Source organism: Schistocerca nitens, chromosome 3, assembly GCF_023898315.1.
Source record: "Schistocerca nitens isolate TAMUIC-IGC-003100 chromosome 3, iqSchNite1.1, whole genome shotgun sequence".
NCBI classification, from domain to species: domain Eukaryota; kingdom Metazoa; phylum Arthropoda; class Insecta; order Orthoptera; family Acrididae; genus Schistocerca; species Schistocerca nitens.
Window position 1 is genome coordinate 208433424 of NC_064616.1, and position 20578 is coordinate 208454001.

A 20578-nucleotide genomic window follows, 5' to 3' on the forward strand; every position below is an offset into this window, starting at 1 on the left:
ACATTCGATCGCTTCGTAAACTCACTATCACACCTAAACTAGATGTCTGACTACGCCAGACACGAGTCGGTCATCACAACCGGGATTCAGATAGGTGATACTATCTCACTCTACCACTCTGACGCAGAAAAAATGTTTGTTACCACTGTTCTGCCGCGAGACGGTGGCGGAAAATTGCGAAGTGACGGCGAGGGCACGTGGCATTGTTGTTGATGGGCTGGAGTGACAGGAAGAGAGACTCACCTCTGGCGGCGGCAGGCGACTGAGTGCGCACCCAGCGGCGGCAAGCCCTTTTAATACGCCTTCCTGCCGGGCCGGCCGCGGCAGCGCCGCCACGCGACAAGTGGCGCAAACAAGTTCGCACATGATAGTGGCCAGGGCACCGTATCTCCCTTCAATAAAACTTGCCGTCATACCGACAGATGCGTACGTTGTAAGGAATATAATAGACGAAATAATTACATACAAATAAGATTCGTTAAAGAAGGCGGTTGATGAATGACATATCATCATTAAAGTTGCCGCTACTCAATATTTTTAACAGTATTAATTGTACTGGTCTGGTTTAAAGCGCCACAAACGATAACTACACCATTAAAATTGCTGCACCACGAAGATGCTACAGACGCGATATTCAACCGACAGGAAGAAGATGCTGTGATATGCAAATGATTAGCTTTTCACAGCATTCACACAAGGTTGCCGCCGGTGGCGACACCTACAATGTGCTGACACGAGGAAAGTTTCCAACCGGTTTCTCATACACAAACAGCAGCTGACCGGCGTTGCCTGGTGAAATGTTGTGATGGCTCGTGTAAGGAGGAGAAATGGGTACCATCACGTTTCCGACTTTGCGGTTTATCGTAGCGCGACATTGCTGCTCGCGTTAGTCGAGATCCAATGGCTGTTAGCAGAATATGCAATCGGTGGGTTCAGGAGGGTAATACGGAACGCCGTGCTGAATCCCAACGGCCTCGTATCACTAGCAGTCGAGATGACAGGCATATCCGCAAGGCTGTAACGGATCGTGCAGCCACGTCTCGATCCCTGAGTCAACTGATGGGGACGTTTGCAGGACAACAACCATATGCACGAACAGTTCAACGACGTTTGCAGCAGCATGGACTATCAGCTCGGAGACCATGGCTGCGGTTACCCTTGACGCTGCATCACTGACAGGAGCGCCTGCGATGGTGTACTCGACGATGAACCTGGGTGCACGAATGGCAAAACGTCATTTTTTCGGATGAATCCAGGTTGTATTTACAGTATCATCACGGTCGCATCCGTGTTTGGCGACATCGCGGTGAACACACATTAGAAGCGTGTATTCGTCATCGCCCTACTGGCCTATCACCCAGCGTGATGGTATGGGGTGCCATTTGTTACACGTCTCGGTCACCTCTTGTTCGCATTGACGTCACTGAACAGTAGACGCTACATTTCAGATGTGTTACAACCTGTGGTTCTACCCTTCATTCGAACCCTGAGAAACCCTACATTTCAGCAGGATAATGCACGACCGCATGATGCAGGTTCTGTACGGGCATTTCTGGATACAGAAAATGTTCGACTGCAGCCCTGGCCAGCACATTCTCCAGATCTCTCACCAATTGAAAACGTCTGGTCAATGGTGGCCGAGCAACTGGCTCGTCACAATACGCCAGTCACTACTCTTGATGAACTGTGGTATCGTGTTGAAGCTGCATGGGCAGCTGTACCTGTACACGCCATCCAAGCTTTGTTTGACTCAATGCCCAGGCGTATCAAGGCCGTTATTACGGCCAGTAGTGGTTGCTCTAGGTACTGATTTCTCAGGATCTATGCACCCAAATTGCGTGAATGGCTCTGAGCACTATGGGACTTAACGTCTATGGTCATCAGTCCCCTAGAACTTAGAACTACTTAAACCTAACTAACCTAAGGACATCACACAACACCCAGTCATCACAAGGCAGAGAAAATCCGTGACCCCGCCGGGAATCGAACCCGGGAACCCGGGCAAATTGCGTCAAATTGTAATCACATGTCAGTTCTAGTATATTTGTCCAATGAATACCCGTTTATCATCTGCATTTCTTCTTCGTGTAGCTACTTTAATGGCCAGTAGTATATGTATAGCGCTCTAGATACGTCTTTTTTGATTTTTAAAATGAGAATCAACGGTGTCGAAACTAACGCGTTCAAACTCCCTGTGTTACATGTTGTTCTCACCACACAGGTAAAAAAAGGCAATTTAATGTATTAAGAATACTGCATCTCTGATCAAAATACACGAAGCCGCCTGATCTTCATAAACATTGCAACAGTTTATACACAGGATGGAGATTAATAAAACCAACAGACTGCAGGGACAGGTTCCTGATTGGAAATTGAGGAAGAACGGTTCTACGAACATCTGTGCGGAAATGCAGCGATAACAAATCGTCCCGTAACACAATACAAAGAAGCATCGCATCCACGTCACAACACATGTTCAAAGTGGCCTCAGTGACAATGTAGGTGATGGGGATAGTAGCGGTTGTCATGCAGGATACACATAACCGTACTTTAGGTATAAACATGCTGGCGGGCCACTTGCCTGGAGCTTGTACTGGGGTTCGTCTCAATATCCTGTAGGACCCGGGCCTCCAAATCTGATGTATGCAACAGTCCGCCCCCTTTCTGCACGTTCGTCTATCTGAAAGGGCCTATAATCACACAAACGCCCAAAAAGGGCTTGAAATGTTGTGTGATGTGATTGGTGTCTGTGGGGGTACTTGGTTTGGTACATCCGTGCTACCTCTCGACCGTTTCCATATGATTGGCCGTAGAGAAACACCATCTCGTCTTATTCCCGACATGAATTCCAGACCATTCTGCTGGTTACAGTATGCTGTGTCAGTCACACTGCCTGCAACATACGGCACGCGGTTAGAGGAATTGTCATTCCTCTGCACCCTCTACTGTGGCAACGATGCATTCCCAGACACAAGTTCATACCACTTGTTCTCCATTTCCAGTCAGTAATCCGTCCCTATAGTTTGTAGGTTTTATTAATGTTCACCCAGCGTAATTCTGTGTAGGACATTATTTTGGTAATACCACAGTATACAATTTTGCTGCGAAGTGTTTTCATTAAGCTCATGGAAACATCTGTTTCCGTTTGTCGTGATAATTAACGAATAGTCGTCGCCACATGTTACGATAAAGTGATCCGATACGTTCCGACATAGGTTCCCAACACTACAATTATTCTTTCGCATATGGTTTTAAAGCGAGGTACAAAGTAGGCAGAATTTCGTTCCTTCTTCGTCAAATTGACGCTTCTACAAAGATATTCCAGATACTACGTGGTACTATCCTGATGCGGCTGGCGATATGTATTGTATTCCCGAGTGCTCTTAACAGCACATCCCATTCGTCGGAAAACGTAACAATAATTCGACGATGCTGTGTTCAATTTTGACTATCCAGTGAGGAAAGAGAGACCTGTACTGCACGTGTATGTACGTCGCAGGAATAGCGCCGTGAGTTACGTAACAGAAAAAAAAATAGACGAAAAATATCGTTCGAAAGATGGATTCGTCATACTATTCGGTAAAACAGTAGTCTTCTTATAGCTCGTGAGAAGACCAGTACTGAGTGAAACGATGCAGGACACAATAACAGGAATCCCGCGACGTCTAGCTATATCTACTTGAAATGGTATTTGTAAGTCCCCCACTAATAATGTAGACTGCCAAATTCCGTGGATAAACTTTTCTTGCCCGGTTGTATTTTCCTCCAGGGTTGCAACTTCACGGCATCATTTTCGTTTGAAATGGTAGTTGACGTTGGAAGTGATGAAGAAAAATTTTGTGGAATGGTGATTTATTTGGCTTCCATGTGTACACAAGAATACAAGTGAGACGAACTAAACTCTCTTGCTGCATCACTGTAGCCGACTTCACACTAGGCAAAAGCAATACAGCGCCACTCGTCCCAGCAGACACGCTTATTAACACGATCGCTTTCGGGACGGGGAAGTATGCCGGCTCCGGATCGAATTTGGCCGGCTCATTAACGACGAGATATCGACGTGCCGGCTAGCCTGGCTGTGCTTTTTAGGTGCTTTCCCACGTACCACTAGGTGAATCACGGGCTGGTACCCGCCTTAGATACACGCTACGCAAACAGTTTGAACACTTTGTCATACTTGCCGCGGAATTTACTCTGTATGCAGACAGACTGGGTACAATGTTTCTGTCCTTGGGGTATGAATAGAAGACTGATCAGCTTCGGTGTATGGTCTCCTTAAACACTCACTCAGCATCGACAATACAGCGTAATCTTGAAAATATGTATGTAGAGCAGCAGCTGTCAGATAGTGCCAAGACAGTTACCTCCAACTGAGGGGTCTGCTTGTTACGTCATTTTTATGGCGTCAAATGAGTTACATTACAGAATTATTGTGTGTATTCTGATGCAAATTAATTTTCTTGCAATCTTAAATTACGGTGATGATAATTTATATGGATAATTCGGTTGATACAAATGGCATTCTGGGTTCCTCAGAAGATGCCGGTTCAGTTCACAAGCAAATATTTTTTTTTTATATAATAGACTTGTTTTGGTTGGCAGGAGAACCAACACCGTGTTACTAGAGGAGGCCGAAAGGCACGCGTTTTAGCTCACGCAGGCTGGCGTGAGGTCTGGAACAGGACAAGGAAATTAGAATTTAGAAAAACGGACGTAGCTGGTGGAATACTTAACTTTAATCCGTTAATGAAGAACGTAGGTCTTGACGGTACATGATTCATAATATCAATAGTAACTGATAATGACGCCTTGCTAGGTCGTAGCAAATGACGTAGCTGAAGGCTATGTTCATCTATCGTCTCGGCAAATGAGAGCGTATTTTGTCAGTGAACCATCGCTAGCATAGTCGGCTGTACAACTGGGGCGAGTGCTAGGAAGTCTCTCTAGACCTGCCGTGTGGCGGCGCTCGGTCTGCAATCACTGATAGTGGCGACACGCGGGTCCGACGTATACTAACGGACCGCGGCCGATTTAAAGGCTACCACCTAGCAAGTGTTGTGTCTGGCGGTGACACCACAAGACTTATTGAACCGGTCTGAAAGGGGGAAGGCTGTAAGGACTAAAAATATACCACAGTGACAATCAACAGAAAAAAAATACCAGTGAAGACCAAACAGAATGTTCTTGTGATGTATATCAAAGATAGTGTCTGATCAGAGGATTACGAAACTGAAATGGGATTTTGTCTTTGCAAAGAAGTACGAGAGTTATCAATGTTTTAATTCATTAATTTCATTAATAGTACTAAAACACCGCCTTTGACGTACAATCAGTTTCCAGAATCGAAATGCTTTCACTGAAATACTTGAAGTGTCTCAACAGGATTTTCTAAAAAAAAAAGGCTTTGCAGAATTATTGTACGAAGCTATTGATTAACAAAACGCCGCGCGGGATTAGCCGAGCGGTCTATGGGCTGTGCGGCTATTCCCGGCGGAGGTTCGAGTCCTCCCTCGGGCATGTGTGTGTGTGTGTGTGTGTGTGTGTGTGTGTGTGTGTGTGTGTGTGTGTGTGTGTGTGTGTGTGTGTGTGTGTGTGTGTGTGTGTGTGTGTGTGTGTGTGTGTGTGTGTCCTTGGGATAATTTCAGTTAAGTAGTGTGTAGGCTTAGGGACTGATGACCTTATCAGTTAAGTCCCATAAGATTTCACACACACATTAACAAAACCTGTAACACCTGGTTCTGGCTACATGTTCTGACTACGTGTTAACACAGCTGGGGATAGTTACTGAAAGAGAAACAAATACGAAAACTTCAATCACACGAAGAAAACTTATAACGGAAATGCAAGTGAAAAGATCGATATGAAAAGGGACGGAGAAATTCGAGACATTTAATTTACTGATCGACAGTGGCTGTTACGCTATATCAGAACCAACTTTTATTGAAAAAAAATTAGACAGTACTTAAGAAAAGAGTTTTTATCTCAGGCAATCGGTAAGATGAAGCTCGGATCGATGAAAAGAGTGGCGAGTTCCGCGCAAATATATCGCATCCTCTACTACGGAGCATCTCGTGAAGCTTATAACACCAGTCAGTATCGACCTTCGTCGCTCCCGTTCGGCTTGATACGAACAGACAGGCCGCTTATGGCCCTGACGCTGTTCTGGACCGTTGCGGAAGAAGGAAGGCAAGTTTCAAGACTACATAACCCGCAGAGGTCACTAGGGGACGAAGGCGCGGCCGATAATCGGCTGCAGCATTTCGTAGCAACCATCCCGGTGAATCTGCGGAAACGGAGATGTAAACCTTGCTATTACCGAATACGACAGCACTGTCGTAATAAATGAGAAACTACACTACTGGCCACTAAAATTGCTACACCACGAAGATGACGTGCTACAGACGCGAAATTTAACCGACAGGAGGAAGATGGTTAAAAAAAAATGGCTCTGAGCACTATGCGACTTAACTTCTGAGGTCATCAGTCGCCTAGAACTTAGAACTAATTAAACCTAACTAACCTAAGGACATCACACACATCCATGCCCGAGGCAGGATTCGAACCTGCGACCGTAGCAGTTAACGCGATTCCAGACTGTAGCGCCTAGAACCGCACGGCCACAGCGGCCGGCAAGGAGAAAGATGCTGTGATATCCAAATGATTAGCTTTTCAGAGCATTCACACAATGTTGGCGCCGGTGGCGACACCTACAACGTGCTGACGTGAGGAAAGTTTCCAACCGATTTCTCATACACAAACAGCAGTTCACCGGCGTTGCCTGGTGAAACGTTGTTGTGATGCCTCGTGTAAGGAGGAGAAATGCGTACCATCACGTTACCGACTTTGATAAAGGTCGGATTGTAGCCTATCGCGATTGCGGTTTATCGTATCGCGTCATTGGTGCTCTCGTTGGTCGAGATCCAATGACTGTTAGCAGAATATGGAATCGGTGGGTTCAGGAGGGTAATACGGAACGCCGTGCTGGATCCCAACGGCCTCGTATCACTAGCAGTCGAGATGACAGGCACCTTATCCGCATGGCTGTCCCTCGCGTCCATTTAGAAAATATTTTACTGAGTTTAACGAAGGCGATGCTAGCCTGATGTATTGACGATGCCCTTTGGCTACACTGTCTAAAGGATCGTTCTAAGAAATATCAAATTAAGATCAACCTGAAGATGCCTAAATAAGGCGAAACGCGTAGTTGAAAAATAAAAAACTAAAATTGCAACCAAGACTGTTTTTAACCAGTACTGAAACGACGTAATCCAATATGACGTCACTTATGTTCTGCCTTTGCCGTAGCAATCGATCTTACATCTCATTGACCACTTTCCTCTTCACGAAACAAAAATCTGATGAGCCTTATTCCAATTTCCACGCTCGGAAATGCTCCGCAACGTGAAAGTTCGCGTTTTCACGTCACAAAAATCGGCCAACTGATCGTCCACGTTGGTTTTTATGTCCCATCTGAGGAAGATCTCAGTCAACTTTCACATTTTTCCCCCTTACTTACGGACACAATGCAGTAATATTCAGCGTCGGGATTCTACGAACTTTTAAATAGTAGCCTCCCGTTTGATTTACGGGTGTGACGTGCATATGGCGGATAAGGAAAAGATATACGTGAACGGCAGGCCCCACGTCTATTCCACATGAAATCTCGCTTGGTACATGGCCCACAATTCTCTCTGCGAGTGTAGATGCTGGCAGCAAGAGAAACTTTCGCCGCGTGGAGTGGGTGCGCGGTTAGAGGAGCCATGTCACGAATCGCGCGGTCCCTTCCGCCGGAGGTTCGAGTCCTCCCTCGGGCATGGACGGGTGTGTTGTCCTTAGCGTAAGTTAGTTTAAGTAGTGTGTAAGTCTAGGGACCGGTGACCTCAGCAGTTTGGTCCATTAGGAACATTTGAATATTTTGAAACCTATCGCCCTTTTACATTAGTCGACTGCCATTTCTTGCTAGCTGCTCCATTCAGCTGGACTGCTCACAAGCTGCAACTTGCGTAAGGCTTGACCACACGCTTTCGCAGCGGATGTGGGCTGCAGAGAGGATTTGCGACACGCAGTTGGACAGCACTGCTTCCTGTGGTTAGGAGGAAGAGCTTACGTATACCAGCCAAGCGACGAAATATTAAGTGTTCTCATAGGACAGACAGATAACGCACGTAACAATGTGCGTCAAGATGACTTGTACGGCACGCGAACTACTTCCTGTAACATAACTTGTCCCGTAGATGGAGTTACATGTCACGTTCGATTGCTTCCGCATATTTCTCGTTGCATAATCACACCATTTAAACGTTAGTACTTAAAGTATCCTTAACGTCCTTTTCATCCCCACTCGTACAACGGAATTTACTGTAATAGTCTGTGTAGGGTGTCAAATGGTTCAAATGGCTCTGAGCACTATGGGACTTAACATCTGAGCTCATCAGTCCCCTAGAACTTAAAACTATTTAAACCTAACTAACCTAAGGACATCACGCACATTCACGCCCGAGGCAGGATTTGAACCTGCCACCGTAGCAGTCGCGCGGTTCCGGACTGAAGCACCTAGAACCGCTCGGCCACTGTAGGGTGTCATTGTAGGTTCACACGCAGTACTTTTCCATCATTAAACAATCAATGCCGCTGAGTGGAGGGCATTCTTCAGATTATCTAGGTCACAATGAAAAATAAATTAACTGTATTTTCTTGGCAAATTTTGATTCAGTTTTTTTGTATTGAATCAAAGAACACACAAAAAATGCCCGTAGATGCGGGGTGTAATTACTTTGTTTCTTAGAAAGTCAACTTGCCTCGGATATCAATATTACAGATCGAAAACATTTTATCTTTTACTTCTCTTATTATTGTTATTGTAGTGTTGGCAGAAGAGCCAACACCGTGTTACAACTGGAGGCCGAAATGCACGCGTTTTAGCTCACGCTGGCTGGCGTGAGGAGGGAAGGACTATACTGACGTGAGGTCTGGAACATGACAAGGAACTAGAATTCAGAAAGCGGACGTAATTAGTTTGATACTTAACTTTAATCCATTAATGATGAACGTCGCTGTTGACGGTACACGAGTCACAATATTATCTGTTCAGAATACATTCTTGAAATAATTATAGTAACTGAATATGGCGCCTTGCTAGGTCGTAGCACATGACGTAGCTTAAGGCTATGCTAAACTGTCGTCTCTGCAAATGAGAGCGTATGTAGACAGTGAACCATCGCTAGCAAAGTCGGCTGTACAACTGGGGCGAGTGCTAGGGAGTCTCTCTAGACTAGACCTGCCGTGTGGCGGCGCTCGGTCTGCAATCACTGATAGTGGCGACACGCGGGTCCGACGTATACTAACGGACCGCGGCCGATTTAAAGGCTACCACCTAGCAAGTGTGCTGTCTGGCGGTGACACCACAGTTATTCTTCATTATTTCTTTCCATCTGAGTATCGCGCTACGCTGACATTCGTTGCCCGTTTCTTCATTTCTCTCCTTTTGCTTTAATCCTGCCATTCCTGATGAACTTCCCTGCACCGAACTTGTCCTTCGATCTCACATTAACTGACCCTCATCGCTTGCTAGTCCGTTTCCACTTGGTAGAATCAAGCAGTCATTTTTGCCTGCTCCAGAAAATAAATACAAAACCGGCGATATGGCTAGCTAATTCTCATTTCTATAAAAGCAACTCATCGTCCACACATCTTATCAGTGAACTGGATTTGTGGCTCACGATCATGCCGACATCTCTATTCATCATTTCCTTTGAACGAGATAAAGGACGTTCTCAATATCCTCTCTTGCTTCCAGTTTCTCGTTCAGTCCTTTTTAGTTTGTTTAGTGGTACTCCGACACACAAGTGTGCAACAGTGCACTGCTAGCCATTGAAATTGCAACACCACAAAAGTGGCATGCAACCACTCACATGGCATGGATAGTAGTCATTACCTGGAGATGCAAATGACTAGCATTTGAAAACAATCACTGAGAGAAGGAACGCGAAACGCCGTCTAGATTCTACGCATAAGGGCAGATCAAGCAGAGGGTTCCATATTAGAAATTCGCATTTTGGTATCCGCTGATTGTGTGAAGATGGTGTCGTGCATCGTGTGAGAAACAGAGCAGTCTAACGGCGAATGTGGGAATTGCTCAGTGATAGGTTCGCGGCCTATCGAAGCCGTGGTCTATCGTTCCGCAATACTGCGTTGGTGATTGTCATGCGAATATGGATCTCAGCAGCCCCACGGGGTTTGTGGATCAAGGTGCAGACATAGTGGTCATCAGCCGTGCAGAATCTCGCAGCCCCGTCATGGAGGAAATGGGCCCGTTTCCAGCAAGACACGTATCCACACGGCGACCACTGCGGCAGCTTCTCTGAACACGGCAGCTGGAGAAGGCTCACTGGAGTCGCCACACGTCACAATAATCACGAGCACGATGGACATATCTGTTCGTCGAGGCTCTGAGAAGAAGCAACGTGACCAGATTTCATTTGTCAAAGGCATACGGGTCCAGGGCCAGGCCTCGCGGTAAGGGTTGTCATGAGTCTATAACATAATCACCAGTAGGTAATTTCGTCAGGAGATGCTAAATTAGTACCGTGATGAGGCAGGAAGTTGTCCTATCTTCGAGGTCTCTTTGAGCGCAATCGCAGTCACTTCTTGATATTCCACGCCATCGGTTCGCTAGCGTCAACTAGACAGTGTATACAGGGTGGTCCATTGATAGTGACGGGGCCAAATATCTCACGAAATAAGCGTCAAACGGAAAAACTACAAAGAACGAAACATGTCTAGCTTGAAGGGGAAACCAGATGGCGGTGCCATAGGTCAAACGGATATCAACTGCGTTTTTTAAATAGGAACCCCCATTTTTTATTACATATTCATGTAGTACGTAAAGAAATACAAATGATTTAGTTGGACCAATTTTTTCGCTTTGTAATAGTCAAAAACATATAAGTATGTGGTATCACGGTATTTGCTTCGTGATAAATTACTCGTGTTAAAATGGACCGTTTATCAATTGCGGAAAAGGTCGATATCGTGTTGATGTATGGCTATTGTGATCAAAATGCCCAACGGGCGTGTGCTATGTATGCTGCTCGGTATCCTGGACGACATCATCCAAGTGTCCGGACCGTTCGCCGGATAGTTACGATATTTAAGGAAACAGGAAGTGTTCAGCCACATGTGAAACGTCAACCACGACCTCCAACAATTGATGATGCCCAAGTAGGAGTTTTAACTGCTGTCGCGGCTAATCCGCACATCAGTAGCAGACAAATTGCGCGAGAATCGGGAATCTCAAAAACGTCGGTGTCGAGAATGCAACATCAACATAGATTGCACCCGTACCGTATTTCTATGCACCAGGAATTTCATGGCGACGACTTTGAACTTCGTGTGCAGTTCTGCCACTGGGCACAAGAGAAATTACAGCGGTACCGTAAACCGGCATAATATGCCCTATTGGGTAACGGAAAATCCACGATGACTGCGACAAGTGGAACATCAGCGACCTTGGCGGGTTAATGTATGGTGCGGCATTATGGGAGGAAGCATAATTGGCTCCCATTTTATCGATGTCAATCTAAATGGTGCAATATTTGCTGATTTCCTACGTAATGTTCTACCGATGTTACTACAAGATGTTTCACTGCATGAGAGAATGGTGATGTACTTCCAACCTGATGGATGTCCGGTACATAGCTCGCGTGCGGTTGAAGCGGTATTGAGTAGCATATTTCATGACAGGTTGATTGGTCGTCGAAGCACCATACCATGGCCCGCACGTTTACCGGATCTGACGTCCCCGAATTGATATCGTGATCCACCTGCCGACAAAATGCGTCAGCGCATTGTCAATGCATATGTGAACATTACGGAAGGCGAACTACTCGCGGTTGAGAGGAATGTCGTTACACGTATTGCCAAATGCATTGAGGTTGCGGAGTGGCCGTGCGGTTCTAGGCGCTGCAGTCTGGAACCGAGCGACCGCTACGTTCGCAGGTTCAAATCCTGCCTCGGGCATGGGTGTGTGTGATGTCCTTGGGTTAGTTCGGTTTAATAAGTTCTAAGTTCGCGACTGATGACCTCAGAAGTTGAGTCGCATAGTGCTCAGAGCCATTGAGGTTGACGGTCATCATTTTGAGCATTTATTGCATTAATGTGGTATTTACAGGTAATCACGCTGTAACAGCATGCGTTGTCAGAAATGATAAGTTCACAATGGTACGTGTATCACCTTGGAACAACCGAAATAAAATGTTCAAACGTACCTCAGTTCTGTATTTTAATTTAAAAAACGTACCTGTTACCAAGTGTTCGTCTAAAATTGAGAGCCATATGTTTGTGACTATTACAGCGCCATCTATCACAAAGCGAAAAATTTGGTCCAACTATAACATTCATATTTCTTTACGTACTACACGAATATGTATTAAAAATGGCAGTTCCAATAAAGAAACGCAGTTGATATCCGTTTGACCTATGGCAGCGCCATCTAGCGGGCCAACCATAGCGCCATCTTGTTTCCCCCTTCAAGCTAGACAAGTTTCGTTCTTTGTAGTTTTTTCGTTTGACGCTTATTTCGTGAGATATTTGGCCCGGTCACGAGCAATGGATCACCCTGGCTGCGGAGTTCTGCTTGCTAGTTAACCGAGTATCTATAATAGGTTGGGACATCAGAAAAACAAGAACGTATGTACACTGAAGCGACAAAGAAACTGGTATGGGCATGAGTCTTAAAATACAAAGATATATAAAGATATATAAACAGGCAGAATACAGCGCTGCGGTCGCAACGGCATACGATGTGCGGCTAGAAAAAAACCGGACTGATGCTGGAAATAACATTTATTTACAATTATTTACAATTTCATGTTATCTCCTTCAATGTACTCTCCTCCTCGGTCTCTACACCGCTCCATACGAATTTTCCAGTGTTCATAGCAATGCTGCAGATCATTTTCGGTAAGTCCATACATTACTTCCGTCGCTTTTTCTTTTACTGCTTCAACAGTCTCAAATCTAGTTCCTTTCAAAGCTGACTTGACTTTAGGGAAAAGAAAAAAGTCACAGGGGGCCAAATCAGGTGAGTAGGGTGGATGATCTAAGATGGGAATGTTGTGTTTTGCCAAAAACGTCTTCACTGACAACGCACTGTGAGCTGGGGCATTGTCTTGGTGAAGGATCCATGACTTTTTTCTCCACAAATCGTTCCGTTTTCTCCGTACTCGCTCACGTAGGGTAGCCAGGACGCTAATGTAGTAATGCTAATTCACTGTTTGTCCCCCTGGTACCCAATCAATGTGCACAATCCCTTTGATGTCAAAAAAAACAATCATCATTGCCTCGAATTTCGATTTTGACATTCGTGCTTTTTTTTGTCGTGGAGAACCAGGAGTTTTCCAATGCATCGATTAGCGTTTAGTTTCGGGATCGTAAGTAAAAAACCACGATTCATCGCAAGTAATAACATTTTGTAAGAAGGTGGGATCACTTTCAATGTTTTCCAGGATGTCAGAACAAATCATTCTTCGGCGTTCCTTCTGTTCAATTGTGAGACACTTTGGAACCATTTTTGAACACACTTTGTTCATGTTGAAACTTTCATGAAGAATCTGCCTAACACTTTCCTTGTCAACTCCTGTTAACTCAGACACTGCTCTGATTGTTAAACGGCGATCTTGTCGAACAAGTTTACCGATTTTTTCAATGTTTGCATCAGTTTTTGCTGACAATGGTCTGCCAGTGCGAGTGTCATCACTGGTGTCTTCGCCGCCATCTTTAAATCGTTTAAACCACTCAAACACTAGTGTTCGCGATAAACAATCATCGCCGTACAATTGTTGTAACATTACAAACGTTTCACTTGCAGATTTTCCTAGTTTGAAACAAAATTTGATGTTAACACGCTGTTCTTTCTGTACACTCAACATTTTCCGACGCACAGACAAAACGTCAACTACTTAAAACAGACGCCACGGGCAGACTGAGTGCAGAAGGCAGATGAAATTCGAGCAGTAGGCGGAGCGAGAGTCACGTGACAGGCCACGCGACTTTCAGCCTTATTGCATACGTTTTATTGTTTCACCTGTACTAGTCCGGTTTTTTTCTAGCCACACCTCGTATAAGACAACAAGTGTCTGGCGCAGTTGTTAGATCGGTTACTACTGTTACAATGTTTGGTTCTCAAGATTAAAGTGCGTTTGAACGTGATGTTACAATCGGCGCACTAACGATGGGACACAGCATCTCCGAGGTAGCAATGAGGTGGGGATTTTCCCGTACGACTATTTCACAACTGCACCGTAAATATCAGGAATCCAGTAAAACATCAAATCTCCGGCATCGTTACGGACGGAAAAAGATCCTGCAAAAACAGGACCAACGACGACTGAAGAGAATCGTTCAGCATGGCAGAAGTGCAACCTATCCGGAAATGCTGCAAATTTCAATTCTTGGCCAGCAATAAGTATCGGCATGCGATCCATTCAACGAAACATCATCGATATAGGCTTTCGGAGTCGAAGGTTCAGTCGTGTAACCTTGATGACTGCAGGACACAAAGCTTTACGCCTCGCCTGGGTCCGTGAAGACCGACATTGGACAGTTGATGACTGGAAACATGTTGCCTGATCGGACGAGTTTCGTCTCAAATTGTATCGAGCGGAGGGACGTGTGCGGGTATGGAAACGACCTCATGAATCTATGGACCCTGAGTGTCAGCAGGGTACTGTTCAAGCTGGTGGAGGCTCTATAATGGTGTGGGGCATGTACAGTTGGAGTGATATGGGATCCCTGATACGTCTAGATACGACTCTGCCAGGTGAAACGTACGTAAGCATCCTATCTGCTCATCTGCATCCATTCATGTCCATTGTTCATTACGATGGACTTGGGCAGTTTCGGCAGGACAATGCAACACCCCACACGTTCAGAATTGCTACAGAGTGGCTCCAGGAACACTCTTCTGAGTTTAACCTCCGCTGACCACCAAACTCCCCAGACATGAACATTATTGAGCATATCTGGGATGCCTTGCAACGTCCCCCCCCCTACCTCCCCCCTCCCTCCAAGCACTACTTCAGACATTAGTCGAGTCCATGCCACGTCGTGTTGCGGCACTTGTGCGTGCTGGCAAGGGCCCTACACGATATTACTCAGGTGTACCAGTTTCTTTGGCTTTGCAGTGCATATACGACACATAATTCAGGGGGTATGACGCCAGATACTGAGATGCGTGAGAACTGACACACTTCGCAGACAGTAGGCACATATATTACTGGATGTACCTGAAAAATTGTATCACTTTACAGTACATAATTCAGGAGATACGACTTCATAAACACTAAGCTGCGAAAAAAAGAAACTGCACTGCGAAACTCGCTAGAAATACAGCTAAAATATGTATACAAATATGCGTGAAATGCGTTCAATGTTTGTGAAATATATCTGAGAAAGTGATAGGAGACAATGATGGTAGGAGTAGGAGAGAGAAAGTGTCACTGAACGAAAAAGGAAGATGGATGAAAACAGGCCTTTCGATATTTTGAGCGATAAGTCAAACCCTTCCAAACTGCAGGGGTTGAAAGGTCAAATTTTCGGCCGTCAGAAAATATTAGGCATTTCTAACCTACGGTGTGTTGAACGCTGTAAATTGATTAATTTTATACAGAAATTTTTTTGCGCGGGGGGGGGGGTGATTTTCAGATCGCGAAATTTATTATCGCTTTTTTAAGTTTTTTCATTCCTTTATATCTCAATTTAACATTCCGTTCTTCAAAAAAGTAAAAATTCCAATCGCTAATTATTTTTCGATATCAGTCAGGTAAAATAATTTTGAATTCATTATTGGGTTTGAAACATATTTTTTCCTCCGTATTTGATACGTAAATGGCGTATAAAACATTTACTTGTTGCTTGCCAACCTTTTTCAACATATTAATATTGCTGATAGTACTGCTGATCTTTTTTAAATTTTTCATGTTCCATTCTTGGCTGTTTTCTACATCTTCTAAACAGTTTTTGTAATTGTTTTTTTTTTTTTTTACTTTTCTATTTCGTTTTCGTTTTCTAACAACCTTTCGGTCAAATTTCACAAATTATTAAGGGTAAAAAGCAATAAACATTTACATTTTATGTTGCTTAACATTCTTGTTTAATGTTCAACAGTCTTGTTCATAATTTATGCTCAATGTTTGTTCGACAGTTAAGTTTTCAAAAAAAAATTAGTCTCATATCTGTACTTACTGTTATTAATTTTTCTCGTCATATCTATCGTAATAAAGCCAAATTCATCATTATTCCAACATTTACCTCACATTCCTTTAAAATCATCAAGTTCTATATTGCCTCCAACAAACTCATGATAAATGTTATTTAAATTTGTGTCATGATGTCTAAAAAATTTAAAAAAATGAGATTATCTCTAATTGTTTTGTTATTTTTGAATATGTTTGTTTTTATTTAGGTCAATCTATTCCTTTATATCTTTCTCTAGTAAAGTATTTCCTACCTACATCTTGGTTATAGAGTGCGAAATTATCAAATAAAACAACTGAATTATCTTCATATTCATCTAATTGAATAATTTCATCACTAATTTCAATAAAAGTAGGAACCCTCTCATTGTGCTTATTTGAAATTTTCTCGTACTTTTCATAAATTCTTGATATTTCGGTTAATCTGGACTCTTAGATTAAACATACAAATGATTAATTTTGGTTCAGTTCTAGCATCCTAGAGCTAAGATATAATTATCGATAATTAATGTCGTTTTTTACACAACCACTCAGACCATTTATTGCACATCTAATAGAATTTGGCAAAAGCTTCCCATGTTTATTTTTTGGTTTCTCCTCCAGAATTCTTATTTTTGGTTCCCAATCCATCATTTGTGTAATTTTTTTATTAATAATAAATGAGTCGTCTTTTTCAGTTGAGTGGTAAGCCATCTGTTCTCAAAAAAGGTTAGCTGTTCCTATAAGAGATACTTAAAAAATGTAGCACTAGTTGTTTTCTATACAACTTTTTTAGCACTGAATATTACATCGTAAAATAATAAATTACATTGCGATGGAGAAACGACAGAAATTCCTGTTGGTCAATATAACTTGAAAAGTTGTAAAAATTTATTAATTCAAATCTGCCTAATATGCACATTAAAGCAGATGAAATTTTAAACAGAGTTATTGTTCAGATCAATGTTAAATTATGTATGTATATAAAAGATAGTATTGAAACTGTAGTTGGATTCAGTAACCAAGTTGTTGAAGCTGACAAAAAGATTGCTGCTAATGATGTCCCTAAAATTATTCCACTTGAAATATGAATATTTAATTTGGCCAATGGAATATTCGTAAAACATACTGATCAGTTTCATCGATTAACAAATATTATTGTTTCATTCATGCCAAATGCAGAATTTCGAAGATCAATAATTTATGACCCAAATTATCCTGTATATTTTCCGATTTTTTTATACTATACAGGATTTAAAAATTATCACAACTCATGAAAGTGATAATTTGATTGACTTTAATGACGCCTCTGTAACAGTTATTTTAAAAATGTCTTAATAAATTTTTTCCTTTATAAATGAGTAAGACTGAAAGTTATCAGTTTCATTCATTCCATGTGAATGAGAAAATGAAAAATCATTAAATCACGTTAACAAAGGAATGGAGATTAATATAAATATTGGTGCTGGATGAATTCACTCTAATCATGCACAACTTTATATGAATTTCAGTTTTGCTGAAATGAATGGCACAGGTCATCCAGCGTACGATGGAAAATCCAATAAAAATTAATCGATAATTATGTAGAAAAGCTATTCAAGGAAGTCACCATAAAGGACGGAAACAATATTTTGTCTAGAATGGAACATCAATTTATTTGTTGATCGGCTCTTATTCGGTTAACATCGTCTTTAGCCAACAGACTAATAATGGAAGGTCATGTTCCTAATAATGAAAAAATAAAAAGTAGAAAAAAGTAGTACTTTGTCTATTAGAATTATCCCATTGATTTTTTAAAAATTTTAAAGAAATTATTTGATAAGGAGATTTAACACTAATTTTTACTTGATGTTCAAGTGCTGGAGATGGTCTGGTAAAAATGATACACTTTGAAACGAAGATAAAATTGTTGTGAAATCAATGGAGATCCGCGTTTCTGTGGTTAAATAAGAAGCTGAATATTCGCTTTAACTAGAACAAGAAAGACTAAAGAAGCCGAAAATTCTCATTCCTTTCTCTGAACGACAAACCATAGAGATTGCAAGATTAAGTGGAAAGAGAAATTTTGAGCCAAATATCACCAATTACTATAACTCTGCAGAATTTGACATGCCATATTTCATTGTCTTCGTTTTCCAGACATAAAGGAAGAATAATCAATTGATTGATTCTTTCTTATTTGATCATGTTAAATTACAGAATATCTATACAAAGAATGGACGAAATGAAGTTTTTCCTGAAGCATTATGGAATCAACATCTGCCAAATAACTTTTTAAAAGCTTACGACGCTTTTCGAGATTTTAAAAGAGTAACACAATTAAAAGCCAATGTTAATGTAAACGCATTCAATTTTATACAAAATCATAGGATCTATGTTGTAAATATGACTCGAAGAATGAATGTTCTGGTTACACAGAAAACAAAAATGACATTGTGCCACTTTTAATGATAAAATTCCGAATGAAACACTCACGTATGTAATAATGTATGGTAAAAAGAATTTGGCATACGATTCGCAACACACAACGTTAACTGAAAACTTTTAATGGTATTAACTTTTTGAATTTTTAGGGAGGGGTTTGAATTATTGCTCAAACTATCGAATATTTTCCGATGGGGAAAACCCTGTCTGGGACGGGAGTGACTTATCGTTTAAAATACCTAATATTTTCGCAGAGACAAATATCCTAACCCTCTTATAGATACACAGCTTTTTCGTGGTGTCCCAACTGATTATAGATATTCGGTTAATTAGCAAGTAAAACTCCAAATATTTTATATTCATTCTGAACATCGAAAATCAATCCCAGGAAGATAGTACATGGGCATTTTGGGCGCAGTCACCTTCGTTTTTTGATTTTCCAACTGATTACAGGTATTGTCTAGCTGACGCTAGCACACGGATGAAGTGGAATGTCAAAAGATCGACTGCGACAGCCCATATACTACTTGACGTTATCTTTCAACCAGGTAAGGCACGTGGCCGGTGCTGTCCTCACCTACTCGACTGTGGCACGCCCTCCAGCACTGCACTGGCCAGCGACTACTACAATCAATATCTGCCATCCCAGCTCATTGCGACTCGTTGCCCAGTTGGGTTAGAGCCAGTGTTGGTGCCAGAAGTGTACCCTGAATGACCTCAGATTCCTTGCAAATTTAATCGTGTGTACTTTGTATAGTATTACATGTAAATTAAGTAAAACATCTACATCTACATCCATACTCCGCTAGCCACCTGATGGTGTGTGGCGGAGGGTACCTTGAGTACCTCTATTGGTTCTCCCTTCTATTCCAGTTTCGTATTGTTCGTGGAAAGAAAGATTATCGGTATGCCTCTGTGTGGGCTCTAATCTCTCTGATTTTATCCTCATGGTCTTCTCGCGAGATATACGTAGGAGGGAGCAATATACTACTTGACTCCTCGGTGAAGGTATGTTCTCGAAACTTCAACAAATGCCCGTACGGAGCTACTGAGTGTCTCTCTTGCAGAGTCTTCCACTGGAGTTTATCTATCATCTCCGTAACGCTTTCGCGATTACTAAATGATCCTGTAACGAAGCGCGCTGCTCTCCGTTGGATCTTCTCTATCTCTTCTATCAACCCTATCTGGTACGGAACCCACACCGACGAGCAGTATTAAAGCAGTGGGAGAACAAGTGTACTGTAACCTACTTCCTTTGTTTTCGGACTGCATGTCCTTAGGATTCTTCCAATGAATCTGTCTGGCATCTGCTTTACCGACGATTAATTTTATATGGTGATTCCATTTTAAATCACTCCTAATGCCTACTCCCAGATAATTTACGGAATTAACTGCTTCCAGTTGCTGACCTGCTATAAAGGATCTTTCTTTCTATGTATTCCCCGTGTTCCTTCTTTATCCTACGCTTTTAAATTTATAAAATAAACGGCTACCGAGTAACATTCGCTTACGTTATATAAGGAATAACTAAATTCCCTTTACGGACATTGAGGATATGTTCCTTACTCCAAAACAACAACAAATGTCTAGTAACCGTGTGCTTTAAAATGCATGCCTTAAGCGCTATGGGCACTCGTTCAGTAGAAATGTGTTCCACAGCAGCGAAGACGAGCAGGTGCACATAGTTCTCAAAACATGCATTTTAAAGCACATGTTCATGGGACTTTTTTTTCTTGTTTTAGTCCATTCTGCCTCCTCCCAAGATTTGGAAAACAAAGGATTTGCAGCGGAAGAGGTGTCTTTCACAGTATCGAAGATGCACAAGTGCTCATTGCCCTTAGGTTATGCATTTTGGAGTCCATGTTTGCTAGACAGTATTTTCTTATTTTGGTGTAAGAAACCTGTCCTCGCAGGTCCTAAAG

General features: G+C 42.5%; 1 protein-coding gene across 3 annotated transcripts in view; it reads right to left on the reverse strand.

Moving 5' to 3' along the window:
- Positions 1-20578, reverse strand: part of LOC126248160 (organic cation transporter protein) — a 518934-nt gene that overhangs the window by 161760 nt on the left and 336596 nt on the right. Inside the window, exon 1 of one of the 3 annotated variants that reach the window (XM_049948907.1) lies at positions 244-253. The exons of the other annotated variants lie outside the window; for them this stretch is intronic. The gene's annotated coding sequence lies outside the window, so the exon portion shown is untranslated. Of the gene's footprint in view, positions 1-243; positions 254-20578 lie in introns of those variants that run through there. 3 annotated transcript variants of the gene reach the window in all.